The 22,772-nt window shown below is 30.2% G+C and overlaps 1 long non-coding RNA gene across 1 annotated transcript in view; it reads left to right on the top strand.

The window, feature by feature from the left end:
* Window positions 1-4,530: 4,530 nt before the first annotated feature.
* The window catches only part of LOC132936852 (uncharacterized), an 80,049-nt gene continuing 61,807 nt past the window's right edge, over window positions 4,531-22,772 (top strand). The window contains exon 1 of the long non-coding RNA XR_009663548.1: window positions 4,531-4,849. This is a non-coding gene — a long non-coding RNA (uncharacterized LOC132936852). The remainder of the gene's footprint in view (window positions 4,850-22,772) is intronic.

The following is a 22,772-nucleotide window of genomic DNA, read 5'->3' on the forward strand; positions in this document are numbered from 1 at the left end:
TCAAGTCTATTATTTACTTCGGAGTAGGTAGATATTAAAATAAATTGCCCCAGCCAAACGTATGGGGACAATCGGACCGTAATTTTAACATATACAAGTGTAATAAAATAAAATAATTTATAAAATGGTCGTCTCCAGAGGAATAAAAACCTCTCAGACGGACATCCATTTCTCTGGCGTCATAATATAATAGAAAGACACACGTGCCTCCCGTTTTACCGTTAGAAAACCACGAGATGATAATATAACATTTTATAATGTTGTTTCAAGAACCTTCGTATAAATACGTCACGACTCGTAATATATATTTTTTTTTGTTTTTTCATGCATACCCTTGACACGGTTCAAGGACGCCCCCCCCCCCCCGCCCGGACAAAAAAAATAAAGTATAATTATTAAATTACAAATGATACAAATGTTTACAAATTACTACTTTAATAAATGTATAAATGTAATTCAATAATACGTCATAATAACACTATGACGAATACAAAATGCACTAATATAAATGTTAATCAAATATTAAACAATAATTTGAAAATAACAAATGCAAATAAATAAATGTACTGTTTACGATATTTTTTATTAAATAATTGATAAATTAATATATAAATATAATTCAATTATACTTTCACATAACCTCGGTTTATCAGTCATTACACATTTAATTGGGTAATAACTAATTAATCCATAATTTGAATGATGATAGTTGATATAGACGCCGATATGATGATCGCATATTTCAGGTAAAACAAAAGCACCTATATTGCAATCTATTATTAGGAGGAAAAAAATATATTGATTCAGGGGGAACGTCCAGTACCACTAAAATCCACGTGAAATGTGAATCCACAAATAATTATTCGTCGTTACCTAGTTGGTCATCAGAGGAAAAATATCACATAACTGCGTTGCAACAACGCATTACATCGAAGTCATCACTGACAAAATAAATCGCACATATAATTTACTTACAACCCTTATTGTTACAAGGGCGACAGACGGCTTCATCAAAGGTTTTCACGCTTCCAAGCTCTATAGTTTTGTCTTCGGCTGCAAAGGCCATCCATTTTCTCTGATGGCACATAATAACGAAAAACGCACCTTACGTTTTACCATTAAAAATACATATTATGTTGGTTATTATTAAGCCGTGATCGTATAAAACAGATCGTCCCTTTTGTTGGCGCACATAAGGTTTTTATCAGGGGTGTCCGTTTTCTGTGCACAACAACATGACCGAGTTATTTATTAATAATAATTACCAATGTGTTATATTTAACTTAACTTGTTAAAAATATGCTGTGTGAGCATAATATTATCGTTAAATATAATTAAGTATATTTATTGTTAATAACATTAGTTATAATGATACTTAAAAAAAAAAAGGAAAAATATTTTTTTTGGAGTAATTTTTGAAATGACACGAAATATCTATTCATATTTTTAATAGTTAGGTTTTATTTGTTAAATATTAAGCCAAAAAAGGTGGGTAAGTGAATGTCGCTCTGCTGTACAGTAGGTGACAAGTGGGTCACTGTAATGGATGGTGTTAAATTTGAATTCAATGATATAATATCATTGTATAAGAAAAACGATTCTGAGCGAAAATGGTCAGTCAGCCTATGATATTACCAATTATATTTGATGATATTATTGTGAATAAAGTAATTTATATATAACCTATTTACGTGGAGCCTTGTTTTAAATTTTCAATCCTAAGCCATAAAAGTTAAAAATTTATAAATTTGATAAATGTTGTCAAAATTTGAACTTTAAATGCTTATAAAAAAAAATTGTACATGTTATGTATTTTTAATATTTTTCAACTGCTATTGTAACAGTATATCAGGAGCCTTGCATTATATTTTCACACTATTTTACCCAACAAATAAATATTTATTGATATTTAAAAAAAAAAAAAACTAAAAAAATTGAAAATTGACAATGTCCATAAATAGCTTAAAAAGAGTCGTATTATTTGGAAATTGTTATCGTGTATAGAAAATGCTAATATATACATTCAGTGCAATTTTCAAGTATCTACAGTCATTCGTTTTTTATCTACAGCAAAATAAGATAATCGTTACATGAGAAATCGATCGAATATCAAATGTTGTAAAAATATGAATTTCAAACGCTCATAAAAATTGAATTGGAGTCTCCTATTAAATTTTCAAGCTTTTTTCAATAACAAATAAAATGTTATTGATATTTATAGAAAAAAAAAATTGAAAATGTCCGTAAACAGCTCAAAATAAGTCAAAATATTTGGAAATTGTTATGGTTAATAGAAAATGCTATTATATTAGCATTATATTTTTAACTTCCAAAATTTAGAGTCAGGTACCCGCCATTTTGTTCATTACAATGAGTAAGTTATTTGGGCTAAATTTGGTCATGATGACTCACCCTCTTCCCGTGCCTCAAGAGGGTTGAAAATTTGCCATAGAGGGTAGTTTTGTAGTTTTTTTAGTTTAACTCAAAAACTATAGTACTTAGCGCAAAAATGTATAGAGGGTTGATTATATATTTTAGCATTCCTCATAAAAAATATATTTACAAAATTTGTGGTAAGTCTGTTATTTTCCAAGAAAAATAGTAAAGTATGAAATATTTTATTTATTTTACAAAATGGATTTTTTACATTTATTCAAGTGTATTTGATAAAATATTAAAAATACAATAAAATTAGGTGATTGCTAAATTTGCAGTGAAGTGACCATTGCATTGTAGTAATATTTGGATTATATAATATTGTAATAATAATTTCAGAAATAATTATCTTTAACAAATCGATAGAAGATATAGGTAGTAGATTTGTTATCATTCGTGCCTCCTCCTTTTTAGTTTTGTAAGGTCGAAGCCCCCCTGCTCACATTGATATTAATAATGTTAGCCCTCCTGAAATTTTAATGGATTTCCGCCTATGGATAAGTAATGGATAAGTTGTAGAAATTATGATTTGATTTTCAACTTCAATATCTTTTCCGGTGGCATAATGAATCTGGTTGGTGCGTTCGGTAGATCAAAACTTAAAATCTCCTTTAGTTGTCGAGAAAAACAAAAAAAAAGTAAGGAAAAACGAGAATTTTTATGGAAAATCGGAATTGGACAAAATTGATTTTGGTTTTTAGTGCAACTTTTACTGTAAATACATTACATTTTCACTGAAAGTTTATACTAGCATCTTATATAGGTAGATACACCATACAGTTTTCAAAAAATGTTTACAGTCATGGCTCATGGCTCATCGTTTTTAAATAGAAATATTCGAATACTTAACAAGACTGCTAGATACTCGATACTTGATATACGATACATTTGAATAAAATTATTCACAGGATTTCAAAAATTATATTTATTATTGTGGGGATCAGTGGCTTAGCCAAGAATTTTGCGTGGGGGGGGGGGGGCTGAGTTCCAGAAAAAAATACAAAAAATATAAATAAAATGTGTCTTTAACTTACAATTTTTATTTTAGATTCTGAGTGGAGCTAAAAAACTATTGGTTTCACAATGGTGTTTATTTTTATATACTTCGTCCCCCAGAGAAATAAATTGTTATATAAAAACGTGTGTCATTTGATATGTAAGATGATAAACGTATTTTTATACCTTTTTTACTTATAAATTACTTTTTGCCTTTTTCACTTATAAATGCCTTTATTTTGTTTAATTTTCAATTGATTTGATAGAATTATACACAACATACGTATTAACGGTACAAATCGATAACATTTTCTGAAGACTGTTCATTGTCTTCTGTTAATTATTTTTAATGGGTTTTATTATCGACGATGTTTTTCGATATCGCTAAATATTTTATCGAGTATTTGGTACGACCAGTTAATTTCACGTTTATAAAAGTACCCATACTACCTATCTATAGATTAAAATGCGTAGATACTAGATTTAAATTGTTTGTCAGTCCGTCCCGATAACTTTCGTGGGGCGCGGACGCAGAAAGATCATTTTCTATGTACAAAAGTATTTTAATTGCAAACCATCAACGTTTTACCAAAGACAGTTTATCTAAATAAATGCTAGTGAATTTTTTTTTAATACAAACTAGTTAAATATTATACAATATACAATTTTTTTAAATTGTTAGTTTTTTTTTGTAATTGCTTTTTATATTGATTGTATTTCTTTTAAATCCGAACCTTAATAATCACTGTTATCGAAAACAATTGGTCTGCAATCGAAAATCACTGTTAAAAAAAAAAAAAAACTATATCGATAAGTTATCGTTTTCGTATATCAGCAGGTGTATAATATTAAAAAAAAATATCAAATGTTTATATAGCGTCTATATTATTATGAAACAGATGACGGCGCAAGTACCGACGCGACGTGCGACCACTGTTATTATTATTATTATTATTATTATGAGTTGCACCGACTCATCCGTACTATTACTATTTAGATATTTCGTTTGAATCGCCTAGGCCAAACCCCCTAGGAAAAAAAACCAACGGTACTTGCACACGAAATAATATATTGTAAACCAGTTCTCCTCCTCGTGCATGTTGTGACGGCCGCGTGCGTATACATAACCTACCTATATCGAAACCGTATTTTCCGAAGCGTAGAAGTCGTCAACGAACCGTCGCCGTGCATTATACTCATCTGCTCTCGTCGTAGTCGTAGCCGCGTGCACCCACCTGTTATTGTGCGATAAATTATTTTAAAATCCGTCGTCGAAACAATAATTACCGACCGACGGATCGAACCGCAGACGTCGGACCACCGATCGTTATAGTCGACAAGACAGCCCCGATTACCTCCACTGGAGCTCCGATGTTGTACGCGTCGTAGACCAGCGAGTCCAGACACTATTTTGCAGGTATGGTAAAAATCAAACTAGTTCACATAATAATATCGTATGACGAATCGGTTTAGATTGGATGCCGATTGTCGGTGTATACCCACCGTTGCGGGCCGAATCCGACAGGTGGCCGAAAAAATCTATATAATATTATTATACTGATCTTGTAACTTTATTTTGAATACATACAATAATAATAATACATACCTGCCACCCACATGTTTCGTCCAGATTTTAGTTTGTCGATAGATATGCCTACCGTTTTTATTAACGGTAGGCAATAATAATATCAATCAAAACTATTGAACTGCAGATGAGAATTATTGCAATTAATGCAGATGGTAAAGGTAAAATACTGTAAAATAATCAATTATTTACACATAGACAGTATTATTGAGAGGACGTAACGCGGACATTAATATTGTTGTCTCCGTCTTACAAGTGCGTATAACATCTCCAGCAACTCCCGTTTGGCTTCATTAGTTTAAAAATTAGAGTATATAATATCAACTTATTATGAAACTTGATGGCAAGTACTGTGTTTGTTTCTGCTGAGCATAAATTGCCCATGTCATGCACTTGTAAAATGGAGACAACAAACGTTACGTCCTTTTAAAGTGGTTATTAGTTATCAATATAAACAGTAGTCGAGTGGCCTCCGAGTGCACCTATTATCGTACGATATTAAAATGTATTTTCGTTTGTCGTCGAAAATCCGACCGACCGATCGAACCATCCCTCCCGACTAATTTATGGTCATAAGGCCAAAAGTCGGAACCCTCACCCTCTCGTCGAAATTGTTATGGTTTCTACGAAATATTAAAATTCATATTATTTGCATGTGTTTAACCAATAATTGTCGTAAATCACATTATGATTTTATCATTATAATTGTTGACAGTATTCGTTTGTTATTATTCGTCGTACGCCAATACGTTTGATAAACAGTTATAAATGCTGTTAGCCATATTGTTATGATAACGTAAGCATCAATATATTTTATTTAATTATGCTACATTGTTGTAACCCACACACAAATGTTATGATGAGAAAACGTAGGGCTCAATATATTTTTTGTCATTACGCCACATTGTTGTAACCCACATGTTGAAAGCGGAAATGTTAATCAAACACCGCACGTGTGTAACTAACACGAAAAAGCAGTGAAACCGAAAAACCAGTTGTTGATATTATAAGTATTTAATGAATGCGGTAAATGTAAATATATATTACAATAATATTGTTATTTTTTTTTATCTTGTAAACAAAATTTCTACCAGAAGTAGTTCTTCGATTTTAACATATAGTATCTTAGCTTTTAGCAAATTCGATCGAGATGGTACTTTAGACAGATCATTTTTCGATGTTCTCAATAGTTTTTTAACGCCACGAGAAAAACCACTAAAATGCCCTATTGCTAAGCTATTTTTTTTCTAACGCTTTGTTTACCACCATATAGAAACGAATACAGTTTTAAAATAATCGCTAAAAAAATGTTAAAGTATGAATTTATATTTATATTTATTCAATTTACTATATTTCAATAATTGAATATAAACGTAATTTATGAATCTAATTTCAAATTATATAATATTATTTATTAAACATACTATTTTCTATATAAAACTATATATTGCTAAGTATAATTTTATTACTAATTGTTACACTGATCCTTCGATCAGAATCGTTTTGTTTATCGAATACTGTAATTATAATACTCTATCATGTCCTAGGCCCAAAGGGACATATTTCCAACACCGCTGATTTACTCCACAACGCTATTTATTTAAAGTAAAAAAACCATTTATTAAGGTTTTCTTTTGAAGCATATAGGTATAGGTATAACAATCTTATTAAGAATATTGAGCTAGGTATCTCAAATTTTTATGAACTTAATAGTTATGCGTATAATAGTATTTAAAGATTAAACTAGCCGAGTAGTGAACCTCTAAATGTTGCAGTAAATTAGATTTTTTTACTATTTCTTCGTGTTTTAAATTTCATGTCCCGAAGCAAAATATATTATTCAAAGTATTTTGATCTACATAAATCATATTTTGAACAAGTAGTTAATTAAGTAGTTATAAGTACTATCTGCATCTTCCACGTTCATCATATCATTTTGATTACCCGTTTGCATCACACAATTATTTATCTAGGCTCTATAATCAACCTGCTATCAGGATTATGTTCATTAGCAATCAGCAAAGTAAAGAAAGGGGTGGGGGGATCGAAAGGGACTAAAGCCCTCTCACCATCTATGTTTATTTTAGCCTATATTGAATTAAAAAAATTATTTTACAAAAACCCTATATCCCCACCATACAAAATGCCTTGATAAGCCACCGCCTAACAGAAGAGCTAACGTTTAATTTTTAATTATTATGTTGTTGTTGTTTCCAAGATATTATACCTATACTGATTCATCAAATTTATATTTTTTTTTTGTATCGTTATATTGTCTTGGGCCACCGGATATATAAATAAATAAATAATAAAGGCAAATATAATACATATATATATGAATGTTAGTAGGTATCTATAAAATATTAAAATCTAAAAATTAAATCCGTAACCTATCTTATTATAAACCTAATTAAGGAAGGCAGAAAAAAAAAACTAAATGTGGATATTTATGTTCGTGTACTAAAAACAAATGTTCAACAATTATTAGAAATAACGTTCATCCATGAAAAAAAAATTTAAATAAATAATATTGCATTATATATTTTAACTTTTAAGTATGAAAAATTTAAAATCTCTACTACAATTATGATTTAAATAATTAAATAAACAATTAAAACTATATTTATACGTACTATATATTAATGTGTTTGCCATTGATGTAGCAATGTAAGTATTAAGAATTAACAGTTTTTTGAAAAATCTACGTTTTTCAGTATTAATTTACTGGTATTGACAGCCGTCACGCACTCATATCTTATAATTCTTAATCCACCTCCTAACGAGTATATTCTCATAAAAATAATAGCAATAATAATAATATTATTATTTATTTTGTTACTAACTGACTAAAAATGAACAATATTTAAATATAATGAAAACAAAACAATGTAACGTGCTTGTGTACGATATTATAATATATTGTTCATAATTTAAAGTCGATTTCTAATGTAATTACCAAAATGTTATGCTTAAGTCTATTACCTCCCTCCCTCCAACCTTGGGTGCACCGTTTAACCTACCTTTCAACTATACATACTGTAAACGTAATATTATAGATACTGTTTGTGACAAACTCAAAATTAACAATACAGCCTAAAAAGGCATTCAAATATTTAATATTTACACGTAAGAATTCTATACTTAAAATAAAAATGGTCTCAATAAAATAAATTATTATTAGATTAAAGAAGTTTATCTCACGTCTTAAGAGGACGGTACGCCGACATTTGCTGTCTCCGTCTTACAATAAGTGTGTGTTATAAGATGTACGAATAATTTACAATTATAAAATACTCATAACTCGCTTTAAAATGAAAAATTATAATAAAAATCCCATGAGATTGCCTGGTAAATAGTCTTACCTTAAAATTGTATAAAAGGTAAATTCACTCTAATTTTAAAACTAACGGAGCTAAACGTGTTCTTCTCAGTGTTATTGAACATTATAGCTTCGGCAGCATATTATATTGATCATAATTTAAAGTCGATTTCTAATAAAATTACCATAAAATGTTAGGCTTACGTATATAAGCCCTTCCCATATGTTACGCACTTGTAAGACGGAGACAACAAATGTCGGCGTAACGTCCTCTCGAGAATTTATAATATCAACAATGTACACCTATAAAAAGTTGTATTAAAAAACGCATAGGTATTTTCTATATTTTATTTTATCTGTCTTCGTAGTACCTATGGGTAGGTTAGGTTAGGTTAGGGTATATATTCGATATTTTGATTTAAGCATAATATAAAAAAATTTCCCTGTTAAGTTAACAGTTTTGATATGGAAAAAAATTCTACACCTTGCAACAGTTTGAGAAGCACTGCAGGTGTAACGTATATAATATTGTATACATTATCAGTTATAATAATTTACCTATATATAGGTATTATGTTTACGTATTATTAGGTTTTAATTCTGAACAGAAAAAAATAAACTTTATCAATCATAAAATACATTAGGTACAATATAGCATCGCACGATATCATTTTTAATAGAAAATTACGTTTGTCGATATTTACCCAAAATCATAACTAAGACGTGATTTTTTGGTCGTGCACCTGCCTGTTTGCCCTGTGAGTCAAAACAAATTCTACACCTCGTCGTCTCAGAGAGAAAGGGTTTTAAATCAATTTTTTTGAAACATGGTTTTTTCGCATATTATTATTTAATATTTTTTGTTGTATAATTCAATCCTGAAATCGTATCGATCCGTTGATTAATCAATGAGATACAGAGAATGAAAAGGTTCTAATTCGTACGTGAATGATAGGTACGGGCTAACTTAAAAACGTTCCCTTGAACAATTACAACAATTACGTTAGAATCTTTTCGTTCTGAGACGACGACCTTGCAACAGTTTTAGAAGCACAGGTGTAACGTATATAATATTTTATACATTATCAATTATAATTTATATCATGTTTACATATTACTCGGTTTTAATTCTTCAGCCTTCACAAAACAGAAAAAAATAAACTTTTTCAACCATTATATACTGTATAATAATATAGCACTGCACGAGATCATTTTTAATGGGAAATTACGTTGGTCGATATTTGACCAAAATCTTGACAAAGACGTGATTTTTCGGTCGTGCACCTGCCCGGTTGCCTTGTGGGCCAATTGTACGGGATCGCCTGCCGAGTCATAATAAAATATGTACACAAAAAAATTAGTTATGCTATTAAATAGTTTGATAGTTAAACACAGTTAATAATGGTTTGATATCATGCACAGCGTATTATAAACAGTTTCAGCCGTGTAACACGTTTTGGGTAGGTAGGTAGGTAGGTATATGACGGTAATGTGTTTACCCGCAGGAATCGGATGAACGATTACGGGTACCTACCCAAGTTATATTATTATTAGGTAGGTACACCTTTTGGGTATTGTCCGAGTTGCGGTCGCAATAGACGAATTGCGGTCTTAATAATAGTGAAGGTAAAATTAACGTCTTAATTGCGGTCAGTATCTGGTTATCGATTATCCGATGAGCTCTTATCCAATTTTCGATAATATGCGATGTTGCCAAAATTTTGTAATTTATTATTTTCAATGTCCATTTCAATGCCCCCCCACTTTCGAAATTTGAACTTCTGACCACTCCAAACGTTTGTGCATCGTTTGTGCAGAAATGTGCACCAGATCCCGACGTTTGTGCACAAAAACTCCCAGCGCTATCCAAAAAACAAAGTGGGGGGGGGGGGGGGCATTGAAACGAGACACCCTCTTTTTGGAAAATTGAAATTTTTAATGTGCCAAACGTTTGTGTATCGTTTGTGCAGAAATGTGCACAAGGTCCCGACGTTTGTGCACAAAAACTCCCAGCGCTATCCAAAAAACAAAGTGAGGGGTATTAACACGAGTGTCCCCCTTTTTTGAAATTTTAAATATTTGTCATATTAATAAATGTTGTTAACGTACCTAATAGGTTTAATATAATTTTACTATTGCCATGTAAACGTATGACAAATAAAATCTTCAAATATTTTTAATTTATCAAGAAAGCATTATCTTGTTCTAATGTTTTTGATTTCAAAATTGTATGAATAAATAAAGTTTTTTCTTTATGCATTTCTTTACTTTATATTTTATGTTCAAAATTTGTATTTTGACCTTTTCATTTTTGTACTTAGCATAATAATATGTAACTATGTCAATATTTAAAACATAATAATTATTAATCATATTTTTTTACCGCAACTAGGATTTTCACCTATTTTGATATTTAACCTGTTTTGATCCCGACCGCAACTCGGATTTTTTTTTTTACCTGTTATAATCTCGACCGCAACTCGGTATCAACCACGTTTTGCCACCGAAGATGAAAATACTAAATTTGGGTGCCTACATCATATTATGTTTAAAAAATACCACGTTTGGGTAAAGCTTTTAGACATATTTTTTAATCTATATTTTACTTGACGACCACAGTCAAAATAATAATTGTCTAGCAAAACCTTTGTTTTTTTTTGCGACATTAATTCAAAAATATTTTGTTTGTATATTATATTAGGAAGACAACAAAATTTGTTTTCTGATCAAACTAGCAATATGACAAATTCATGTTCAGCAGAACCAACCGTATGTGTTGTTACTTTTAATGTATATATTTAAATACATATTTTATATTACCTAACCTGTTATCAAAAATTAAGCTAAGAATATTATCTGTGTGCTCGTGTTGGCTATTTTATGACATTATAAATTTTAAAAGATTTATGAGCATTTATAAATTATAATAACTTACACTCTTATAACTTACATTCAAATTAAAATATCATAAAATAGCCAACAAAGGGACACAAGCAATGTTCTTAAATTTAAGTATGATAATACTTTAGATAGGTCATTTTTCGATTTTCTCAACAGTTATTTAATGCCACGGGAAAAACTACCAACAAATTACAAGAAACCGCTAAAAATGGAATTTTAATTTCTTACGCTTTGTTTATCAACACAACAACGAATGAAAAATTATAAAATTATAATATTGATTCAACTTACAGGCTATAATAATAATAACAATATAAAAAATCCAGACTGACAAACCGTCTCCGCTCAGAATCGTTTTTCCTATACAATGGTATTATATCATACAATCCATTATACACTGACCCACTTGTGACCTACTGTACAGCAGAGCGACATCCACTTAACTGCTATTTTTTTATCATGACTTTCGTATGAAACTGTAGGAAATATCTTAAGTTAAACATTTTTATTCAAACTACTCAATACTAAAATAGACTGTAGTCCTTTATTATAAAAGACCTTGATTTTAAAATCAATCGGAAAAACACCAGAAAAAAATTTAATTTTCTTAAAAAAAATATTATACATTAAAATATTACTGCCTACCTTTACTGGTGTATGGTGTATCTATGTCGTGAGGAAAAAACAAAATTAAAGATTAACAAAAGTTAAAAGTTTCAATGAAAAAATAAATTTTAATTTTAAAATATTCAACCTCACAGCTGTAGGCACTGAACGCACATAAATTTATAATTCATAATTCATATTGTACCTACAACTGTTATATTTATACACAATTTTTTGTAAATGTTGTTTTTTATCTCAGTATATAAATAAATCAATGTACGTAACGATATATTATTATGTATAACGCATCATCGTTAATTTTATTGTACCCAAACGTGTCTTGTATTTTTGTCCATGAAATGTCAGAAGTAGTGACTAGAGAAGTAATGGGTTCAAAATGCAATTTATCAATTTTTTAGTCGTTTATTCTATTCAAAATTGATTTCTTACTTATTTGTTTCATCGTAACTTGCATTTGTTCACTGTTTCTTTGTTTTTTGTTTTCATAATATACGTTTTTTTCCCATAAACTCTTATTATTCAAAAATATACGATTATAAAACTTGATGTATTCGATTCTATGTTGTATAAAAGGAATTTAAAACTGTGGTCTGCAATGTGCAATGTGCATGGCTGAAAGAAAAAAATCGATAAACATATTAACCCTATTTATAAGTAAGTATAATTCCCATTTAAACTATAACAATAACTAATAAAACTATTTTTCTATAAATTCAATATTGTAATACTAGACCCGCCACAGTTTATGTGTACCTATCCGAACGGTTCTCTGATTTTACTACTTAAATGATGGTAATGTAACTAACCAAATACATTTTATACTAACCACACATTAATCGTCCAATAATGCTTCGATACACGTGTTTTAAAGGTATCACATAACATAATTATATATTTTTAAATAGCAGTTTAAATAGCAGTGGCGCAACTAGGGGAGGGCCCTGGTCGGCCCCGGTCTTTTAATATTATACACCTGCTGATATACGAAAACGATAACTTATCGATATAGTTTGTTTTTTTTTTTTTTTTAACAGTGAATTTTGATTGCAGGCCAATTGTTTTCGATAACAGTGATTAATAAAGTTCGGATTTAAAGGGAATACAATCAATATAAAAAGCATTTCAATTGTAAATAAGGCAAAATAAGCATTTAATTAATATAAAAAGCAATAGGTAACAAAAAAAAACTACGAACAATTTAAAAAGAAAAAAAACTTAAATTTGGCCATTTGGGGCTACTGATAAATATTTATCATTCTGTATTTCAAATGTATACGATGTCGTTCATAAAGATAAAAAAAAAATGTAAAATTACAACGATAAATGTATTTGTTTTGTAAATAATGACTTCGACTAATGTTTGAAAAAAATGTTTGTCATCATAGACATAGGACAATATTGTGCATTCTTTTTTGACAAAAAATACAAGATGTTTGCTGTGGGCAATCGTATTGTGTTTTTAGAGACAATGCACCCGATGAAAGGAAAACATTGTAAATTGTGCACAATACATTTAGGGTATACATTTGTATGCATGGTAAATTGCGCAAAGCAGAGATATTATTTTTATGATACCACGAGGAGGTGCCATCACTGTCCTTCAAAAATGATTTTTGGTTTAGTTAAAATAAATAAATTAATAAAAATTAAAAATTAGATTCTAGGGGTGGGTATATTAAGTTATTCAAAATAGCCTTTCAGGCTAAATCCAGTATGTTGCACATGCATGTTGGGTTGTGGTGCACTATGACGCGTTAACGACTTATTAAAAATATTGGCTACGTAAATTCGTAATGTACTTAAATAAAGTAGTCATTGATATCGCCAGGGGCGTAGCTACCCAATGGGGGTTTTGTGGTCTAGACCCTCCCCCCCCGATTTATTGACAGAATTTAAAATTCTTAAAGTGCAAACCACCGATTGTATACTTTTTACATGTTAAAAAAATTTGCCACCCCTTGAAAAAAATTATGGATACGCCCCTAGAATATCGCTAATAACATAACGGTTAAAGCGATAAACGTTCGGCATTTACACTAAAAGTAACAATGCTGTATTTAAACGATAATATCAAAGAGTTCAAGTTAACTTAGACATTAGGAGCGCCAGTAGCGTACGCAAGATTTTAGTTCGGTCAGAGTTTTACGTAAGTAAAATAATTTACATTCTTTTTTACTAAACAGTTTTTACACAATCATTGGATAAAACAAATTATAGATAATCTCAAATTTAGTCTACATTTAGAACACTCAAGTGGACACCTGGTCACCTATAATAGAGCCTATTCGGGTCGTTATGAACGTGGTAATAATCGATGAACGATAATACATGACGATACACCATACCACGATTATGGCAGACGTTTAGCAATATTTTCTAAATCGGCCAAAAAAAAACTGAAACTATGATTATCAACATCTATATCAATATTAAAAACGACCGACGATTGATCGACTCAGTGTATTAAAATGGTGGTAAATAAGATTCATTTGTAAAAGAAAGACATTTCAGGGAGGGAGGGTCAGATCCCTATCCCTGCGTACGCCAATGACGGGCGCAATTTACTGTACCCATTTTTGAAACCAAATAATAAGCATAGGCGTAAATAGTGTTTGAAATTTGGAGGGGGGCGCTGTAGCTCAAGTCTATACTTGATAGTAGTACCCGAAAATCATAGGAGTTAAATCATACGTTTCTAAGGAGGGCTATAGAAATTCTAGGAAGAGATTAAGCCTCCTAAGCCCCCCCCCTATATTCATGCCTATTACTGGGAGCGATTTACTTTACAATTTTCACCACCTGCTCACAGTTGGCAAAATTTAAAATCGCCTGTTTTAACTGGTAAAAAGTGCACAACCACGTTACGGCCGTCGATCATTACCGTGAACCGTGATGCAATCATCTCAGAAAATTACGTGATAAGTTTAACATATTTATTACTTTTAAATATTTAAATATACCGAATAGATAGGCACTGAAACTAAATAAAAACGTAGTTTTGAAGTCTCCGATGTTTGAAAAAATAACAGCAGAAATAAATTCCCGAGATATTGCCGAGTCATAATTATAAAAAAATATGTCATCATTAATTTAATACTATACAATCATAGTATAATTGTACAACAATATAAAAAGTAAAAACGGGATTTATATGCATTTTAAATTGTAAAATATGTATGTAAAAATGCAATAAAAAAAGTCAAAATAGGCAAGAAAAAAATACAAAACATGCAAGATTAAATTTCAAGTTTGTAACGTTCATTATTTATTTATTTTATTAAAATTCTTACGAACAAAAGTAAAATGTATAATATACTACAGGGTGATTCATTAAGCGTAAAGATTAAATAACATAAAAATTATAAGGATAACAAATATTTAAAAATATAATTTTTAATGAACATGTTTTTTTAACAGCTTGAAACTATGTAAAAAAATATTTTCAAAAACATTAATACTTATTGTGATAAAAAGTGTTTTATGCTTAACGAATCACACTGTATATAATAGCACAGATATTGAGCTAATATTATACAGTACAAAAATGTAATTTGTTAAATTTTAATCATCAATAGGTTGCAAACCAAGTAAATAACATTTTAGAAAGTTCGACAAACGTATGATATAAATCTGCATAATATATTCAAAACAAAATAAACTGTTGATAAAACACCAAATAATTATTTAATTTTTATTGCTCGACAGAATATGTGTTGTTATAGCATTATTGGTCAGTCGGACTATTATAGTATTATTATTATTATTCATTATTCAGATAAGCTCTATACTATTCGATGTTGGTGTTCTATAGTACTATTAATCGACCTCATTATAATATTTTACGGACATCGATACAACATAATGAAATCATTTTATATCAGTATGTACGTCAATCATAAGTTGTTCGAATTATCTCATACAAGTATAATAATATTATATAATTTATTAATTATTATAGTAAATGAACACGATAATTATTATTTCAATCATTAATTTCAAAAATAACTGTGATAAACCGTAAAAATTGTAAATTACACTAAAGAATTAAAAAGATTATATTTACAAAACAAAATATAATGTGTTCGTATAGAAACGATCATAATTATTTTTTTTCGATTTCGGTCGTGTCGAACCGTTAAGAATATTAATGTAATCTTCATATGTTTTACAAGTATAAAATCCATAATATTATTATTATTTCGAACGACCGATTTTATATTACAGGCCGACAACGGTTAGTTCAAAGTTAAAAGTAAAATAGACTAATCATGCCTACAAAAAAAAATAATTTATAATAATTAAAATATCATCAATATTATTGTAATAACATATTATTTTGTTAAACCGAAGTAATTATAGGAAAACAATCGGTTTACTCGTGATTAACATGGCTTTTTTTTTATTCTATTCGATGCCAAAACCGATTCACGTAATAATTTCAACAATGTCACGGGGCTGATTTAGGCGGCCGATAAGTGTAAATTTTCTTAATTTTCCGAAATACTATACAATTTGAAGATTAAATTTTATACCATAGTTGCCACCTTAATTAATGATTTTTTTCCACTCATCTACTGACTGTAATCTAGGGATAGTCAAATCGCACTTATTACCTAAAAATATATGGTCGAATAACACTTGGGTTCAATAAAGGTTTCTGGTCGAACTGCACTCGTTCAAATAAAGGAGTTAACATTTAAGGTCTCTATGGAGGTTCCCGTGTACGTACATAAATGCATAATAATACCGTGTAACATACCTTGTTGTTAGACATAGTTTAGAAAATCTCTCGTATCAACACAATCCCAAAGTAGTAAGAAAAAATTCAAGAATTTAAAAAAAAAGTTGTCTTTGAGTAGACACCTATATACTTAAAATTCAGAAAATTCAAGAATTCAAATAAATTCATTATTAAATGAACGAAAAAACACGAGAGTGACCGTGCTTGGTGCATCGCCCTGTATAGTACATACCGTACGCGGACCAAACTACAATATCATATTAACTATCACATGTATTATTATATTATATTATATCGCAGTGATCCGTACAGGACGCCCAAAAGTGCATTCTCATCGGTAAAACGTGTGCAGCTATAGTTGAATGTTATTATGACATTGGTAGGGTGTATATCTACCTACCTGTTACATACTTGTTACCTGGTGACTGGCGGTAACTTTATTGTGAACAAGGAATGTCGTATATATAATAATATTATATATTCAGTTTTGGTTTCACTTGGTTCCGACGATAATAATAATATTACATTTTAACGTTACGGGAGACACGTCGCACGCGCGTGCGCACCGGGAGACGTATATTGAAGAGAAAAAAAAAGTGTTCCCGGTCCTCCGGTAGGAACCCAAGTCATTAATCACAAATATTTTTTATCGTGTCGAAGAATTGGAAAAAAAATACAACACGTAACGTTGTCAACTATACAAACATATTATTATTATGCATACAATGTGCGTATTATAATATACTATTGTACGTATTTTTATTCCGGCAATGGGTCAAATTGTAGTGGAGATAGTATTATAATAGTACATAATATACGTGCTATGCACACAACACATATTTTAAGTATTATTGTACACTCGCTCCTCACCGAATTCGAAATAAACACGTTCGACCGAAAACGTTCGTAACCATCAAGGTTAAACAACATATATCAGGGGTAACCAAACCGCGGATTGCATAATATTATTCGTAGACTTGTATTATACGCGGCTCGTATTAATTTTTTTTAACAAAATGATTATTTTTCATCATGAGAAATTAAAACGGAAAACTTATTGTAATCTCCTCTAATTAATTATATTATTTATATATTGCTCGAAAACGGCTGTCGACGAGTGTTATTATACAGTTAAACTGTTACCACAGATTAAATTATTACCCACTAAAATAATATTCACGTCCGTCACTGTCTGCCCATCCACGATCGACCATTATATTGTTGTATGCCTACAAACCATTTTTTAAAAATGTGTAAAAATTAATAAAAATGTTATGAAATATTGCGTAAAAAACATCAAAAAATGCATAAAATGTTAAACTTGTTAAAAGTATGTCGTCAGCGCACTGTTATTTATTTTATCTCTGTCCCACTAGAAAAATGAACAAAACGAATTCTTAAAAAATCATTTTTTTAAATTGTTTTGTCCACGAATAAAATCATAATTTATACAAATTATAGAGAAAATATTTCCGAGTGTATATGTGACTAATCGATTTGTCTAAATATTGCCTGAAAACAATTTAATATCCATTTAAATGTACAAAAATGTATTTTTACTTTTAAATTCGAACATAATTGATTCAAATAATAATAAAATACGAAACCGACATGTCGAACCTTCAAAAATATTATCCTCTATAATTTTTGCAATGGGTATTATACTCTAAAGTCGCGGTATTACACTTTTTAGAAATCGGTTTACCGACACCTTTTGCAGTCGATTGAAATTGTCGATAAACTTCCACCAAAAGTATGACTGTCGATCGACCGATGACGAACCAGTGTAATCCTGGCTTAAGATTACTCAAAAGTCATAAAACCCGATTTTACGTTAATATGTTTCATGTAGGTATGTGTATCATGAATATAGGAGGGAAACAACAAATAGTGCGATGAAATTCTCTTAATAAAATTGAAATTGCATTCAAACCTTAAAATTGTTTTCCACTCACGGAACTATGTTTTCTATCACAATAATAAAGAAAATCACATTGAAATATTATTTATTATTTTTAATATTATAAATCTACAAAATGTTCTTGTTATTCAAATAATTTAGATTTATGTAATTTTCATTATACTATAAAAACCAGTCACAGACATTTGTTGGCAACAATATTTTTCCGAACAATATTAGCTTTTTTGTATATTGAACATAATTATTGAATACTTTATAGGGATGCCTAAAATATCCGAAAATATTTCGTTAAGACCGTAGATATTAAAGCAGAAAAATATTTTGTCCGAACCGTATTTCATACGAAAAATAATACATCAGAACTGTATTTCGTCCGAATAATAATATAATATGTACACCGAAAGTAAAACAACAGAAAATATTTCATCAGAAACTCATTTCATCAAAAAATCGTCTCAGCGAAAATATTTTATTCAAAAGTAAAAATAACTCGTAGCTAATGTATTCGAATAAAATATTTTTCGTGTGTTTTATTTTTGTATTGAATGGTTAGAAAATAGTGTTTTGGATAAAATACTTTTGACGGAAATATTTTCGGATATTATTTGGCGGGTCAGCCAGTGGTGGTTGAATTTAAGAGCAAATAATACATTGCATGGTTAACATTATTTAAATATTGTAAAATATCGTTGGTTTGTATAAGTTTTTAATGTTTTAAATTATATACACTTAGGGAAATAAATAAAATGCGATTTTACGATTGCAGTACTTTTTTCGTGATAATTCGATTACGAACGATTGACGGTAGATCAAAGAAATAATATTTCTATATCTTATATTCAAATACGTTTTCAAACGAGCAACTCTGTCGTTGATTTTAATTTTGCATTTTAATGTTGTATAATACTGCTTAGACCGCTATAAAGATATTAAATAAGATATCGTGGTTTACTGAGCCAATATTCCACTGTAAATAATAATGAATATTGCCAATAGTCGTAAATTTTGGATATTAGTCTGTCATCAGATTAACTTGTTTTGATGAACCGCGGTTATAATGTTATATTATAGTGAATAACGTACCTATCATCTAAACGCAGAAAAGATGTAATATATTATTAAATAGTTATAAATATTAATTTGTAAGACCACCCAGAGACGGAATAACGATATGTTCAAATAAACATTGTAGTTTCAGTATATCAACGAAAATTGATAAATATTTTCAGACTTTGAACAAACCAAGTGAATTATTAATATGCCCCTTTTCGGGTACCTAAAATTAACTGGAACTCAGTACACAGAAAAAAAAATCAAATAATATATGGATATTGACGAATAATTAATATATTTTTATAAATAATTGCATTTTTGAAACAGCTAGTTGACGGAACATTTTATTTTTTATGTTATTGCACCTGTATGTATTTTAAAGTGTTTGTAAAATTATGTAATTTATTATCGTTGTAAATTGGTAACAGTTAATGTCAACATATTATAGCAGGTAAAAACTTTCGTGTTCGAAAAGGTTCCACCAATAAGGACCGTTCGCAATCGTGTGCTATCCATTAAACGCATGTTTATATAGTATTTTTATGTAAGGGACTAAGGAATGTACCCAATCTCGGTTATTAATCAAGACCGCGGTGAGCCGGTGACCATAGATACGGTACCACAAGTCCGGCGGCGGCACTGTGCTGCGCGCGCAACATGCGGATACAATGTTAATAATATGGCGATAAAATATTCAATATAGCTTAGGAGACTTTGCCGCCGCTCTGTCTCCAGCACGTAAAACGTGTACACAAATTAACACACACACACACACACACACACACACACAGTATATATACGCACATTAAATAACACGAATAGCGCATGCTCGGTTCTCTGTAGAGACTGCACGTCATAACCACGAATAATTAATATCTTTCCAAAATAATTACATTTTTGAAAATGTTGACGGAAAATTGTATATTCATGTTATTGCATGTGTATATATTTAAAATGGTTTGTAAAATTATTTAATTTTTAATCGTTGTGATTGGTAACAGTTAATGACAACATTAGCAGGTAAAAACGTTCGCATTCGAAAAGGTGCTGCCGATAAGGACCGTTCGCAATCGTCTCCTATCCATAAAACGTATAATTATAAAATGTATGTGTTAAGTGTTTTTATGTAAGGGACCGTATGTACCCAATCTCGGTCGTTAATCAAGACCGCTGTGACCACAAGATACCTACGGCGGCACTGTGCTGCGCGCGCAACAGGCGGATACAATGTTAATAATATGGCGATAAAATATTCAATATAGCTTTGGAGACTTTGCCACCGCTCTGTCTCCAGCACGTAAAATGCGAACACAAATTAACACACACAAACACACAATATATTATTATTATTACGCACATAAAATAACACGAATAGCGCATGCTCGGTTCTCTGTAGAGACTGCACGTCATAACCACGAATAATTAATATTTTTCAAAAATAATTACATTTTTGAAACGGTTGACGGAAAATTTTAAAAGTATATATTTAAAAGTGTTTGCAAAATTATGTAATTTATAATCGTTGTGATTGGTAACAGTTAATGACAACATTAGCCGGTAACAACGTTCGCATTCGAAAAGGTGCTGCCGATAAGGACCGTTCGCAATTGTCTGCTATCCATTAAACGTATGTTTATAAAATGTATCTATATAGGTAGTGTTTTTATGCAAGGAATTACGGAATGTACCTAATATCAGTCATTAATCAAGACAACGGTGACCACGGCGGCACTGTGCTGCGCGCGCAACAGGCGGATACGATGATGTTATTAAAAATATGGCGATAAAATGTTCAATATAGCTTAGCCGACGCCTTCTCCAGCACGTAAAATGTGTACACATATAATTAACACTCACACATAATATTATATTATTATTACGCTCATAAAATAATACGAATAGCACATGCGCGGTTCTATGTAGAGAGACTGCACGTCATAACCGTCGGCAAACATCGGCAAACGTCGGCGAACGTCGTGGCGACGCTGCCACTGGCATGGCTGACCGATAATCGCTCGGTAACTTTTGGGAACAAAATAGTTTAGGCGTTCAACACGACGTACGTGACAGCTAATCAATTGCGTTGCGCGTCATCGACAAATAAGTTATTATCAATTGGAATTTTATAATAATAGATATATTTATTAATCGTACCCATTGTCGTCATTGAATTGTTGTGATGTCTAAGTTTCTTATAGGTACATTTACATTTGTTTTCCGACAGATATTGAAAGAGAAAATAACATTTTTGAGAGTATAGGTGACAAGGGGATTCGCATTTCGCGTCAATATGTCCTTACAAGAATAGGTGCACCTAGCCTCCTCAATGAATGCCAAAACCGCTATAAACCCATTATATTACGGTGAATGCACGCCGTATAATGCAATAATAATTGTTGTTGTATAATATATTGTAGGTATACATAGACACATAGGGCCAAAGGGGAACTGGAAAGATAATATTATCAATGAATTTTGTGCATAAAGTATTTATAATTGGAAGTTATGGGTTGCATTAATATTGTAAAACGATATCAAGATAATATAATTTGAATACCTAACAAAATAAATATTATTAATCGGCTATTAGATATTATATAATAAGGCCCTTGTGGATAAAATGTTTATGTCGCCTCTGGTAAAAATGTAAATGATTCCTATCTATCTATCATATTATGATATTTTAATAAACATTAATTATAACAATTTTATTATTTCCAGTCCGATACTACGTTAAACGTTTTGATATAAGATTAAAGGTGCCGAATATTGTAATAGTGTATCGGATTTCACGGTTATTGTTGCGCTTCATCGCCGTTATATAGGTATTTGTACTATATACAATATACATTCAATTATGTTATTATTACCTACCTAATAATTATGATACAATTATGAAGGGACTTTTGATTAATTAACAACAGTTTAATTATTGTTCAACAAGTGTGTACTGCAGACGACAGGTATAGTTTGGTTACTGTTTGTCCGTTTATATCGGTTATACCAACTATATAATATTATCATAATATAATGTGATATTAATAGGTAGATACAGGGCTTGCAAACGTTATAATAACGTTATATTTGACAAAAAAACGATTAAAATTGTAAACGTAATTATAACGGGAAGCGATAATTAAAAATAATTAAATACCGCAAAACATAACTTAACGATTACAAAAATATGTTTTAT

This window comes from Metopolophium dirhodum, chromosome 1, assembly GCF_019925205.1.
Source record: "Metopolophium dirhodum isolate CAU chromosome 1, ASM1992520v1, whole genome shotgun sequence".
Taxonomy (NCBI): Eukaryota; Metazoa; Arthropoda; class Insecta; order Hemiptera; family Aphididae; genus Metopolophium; species Metopolophium dirhodum.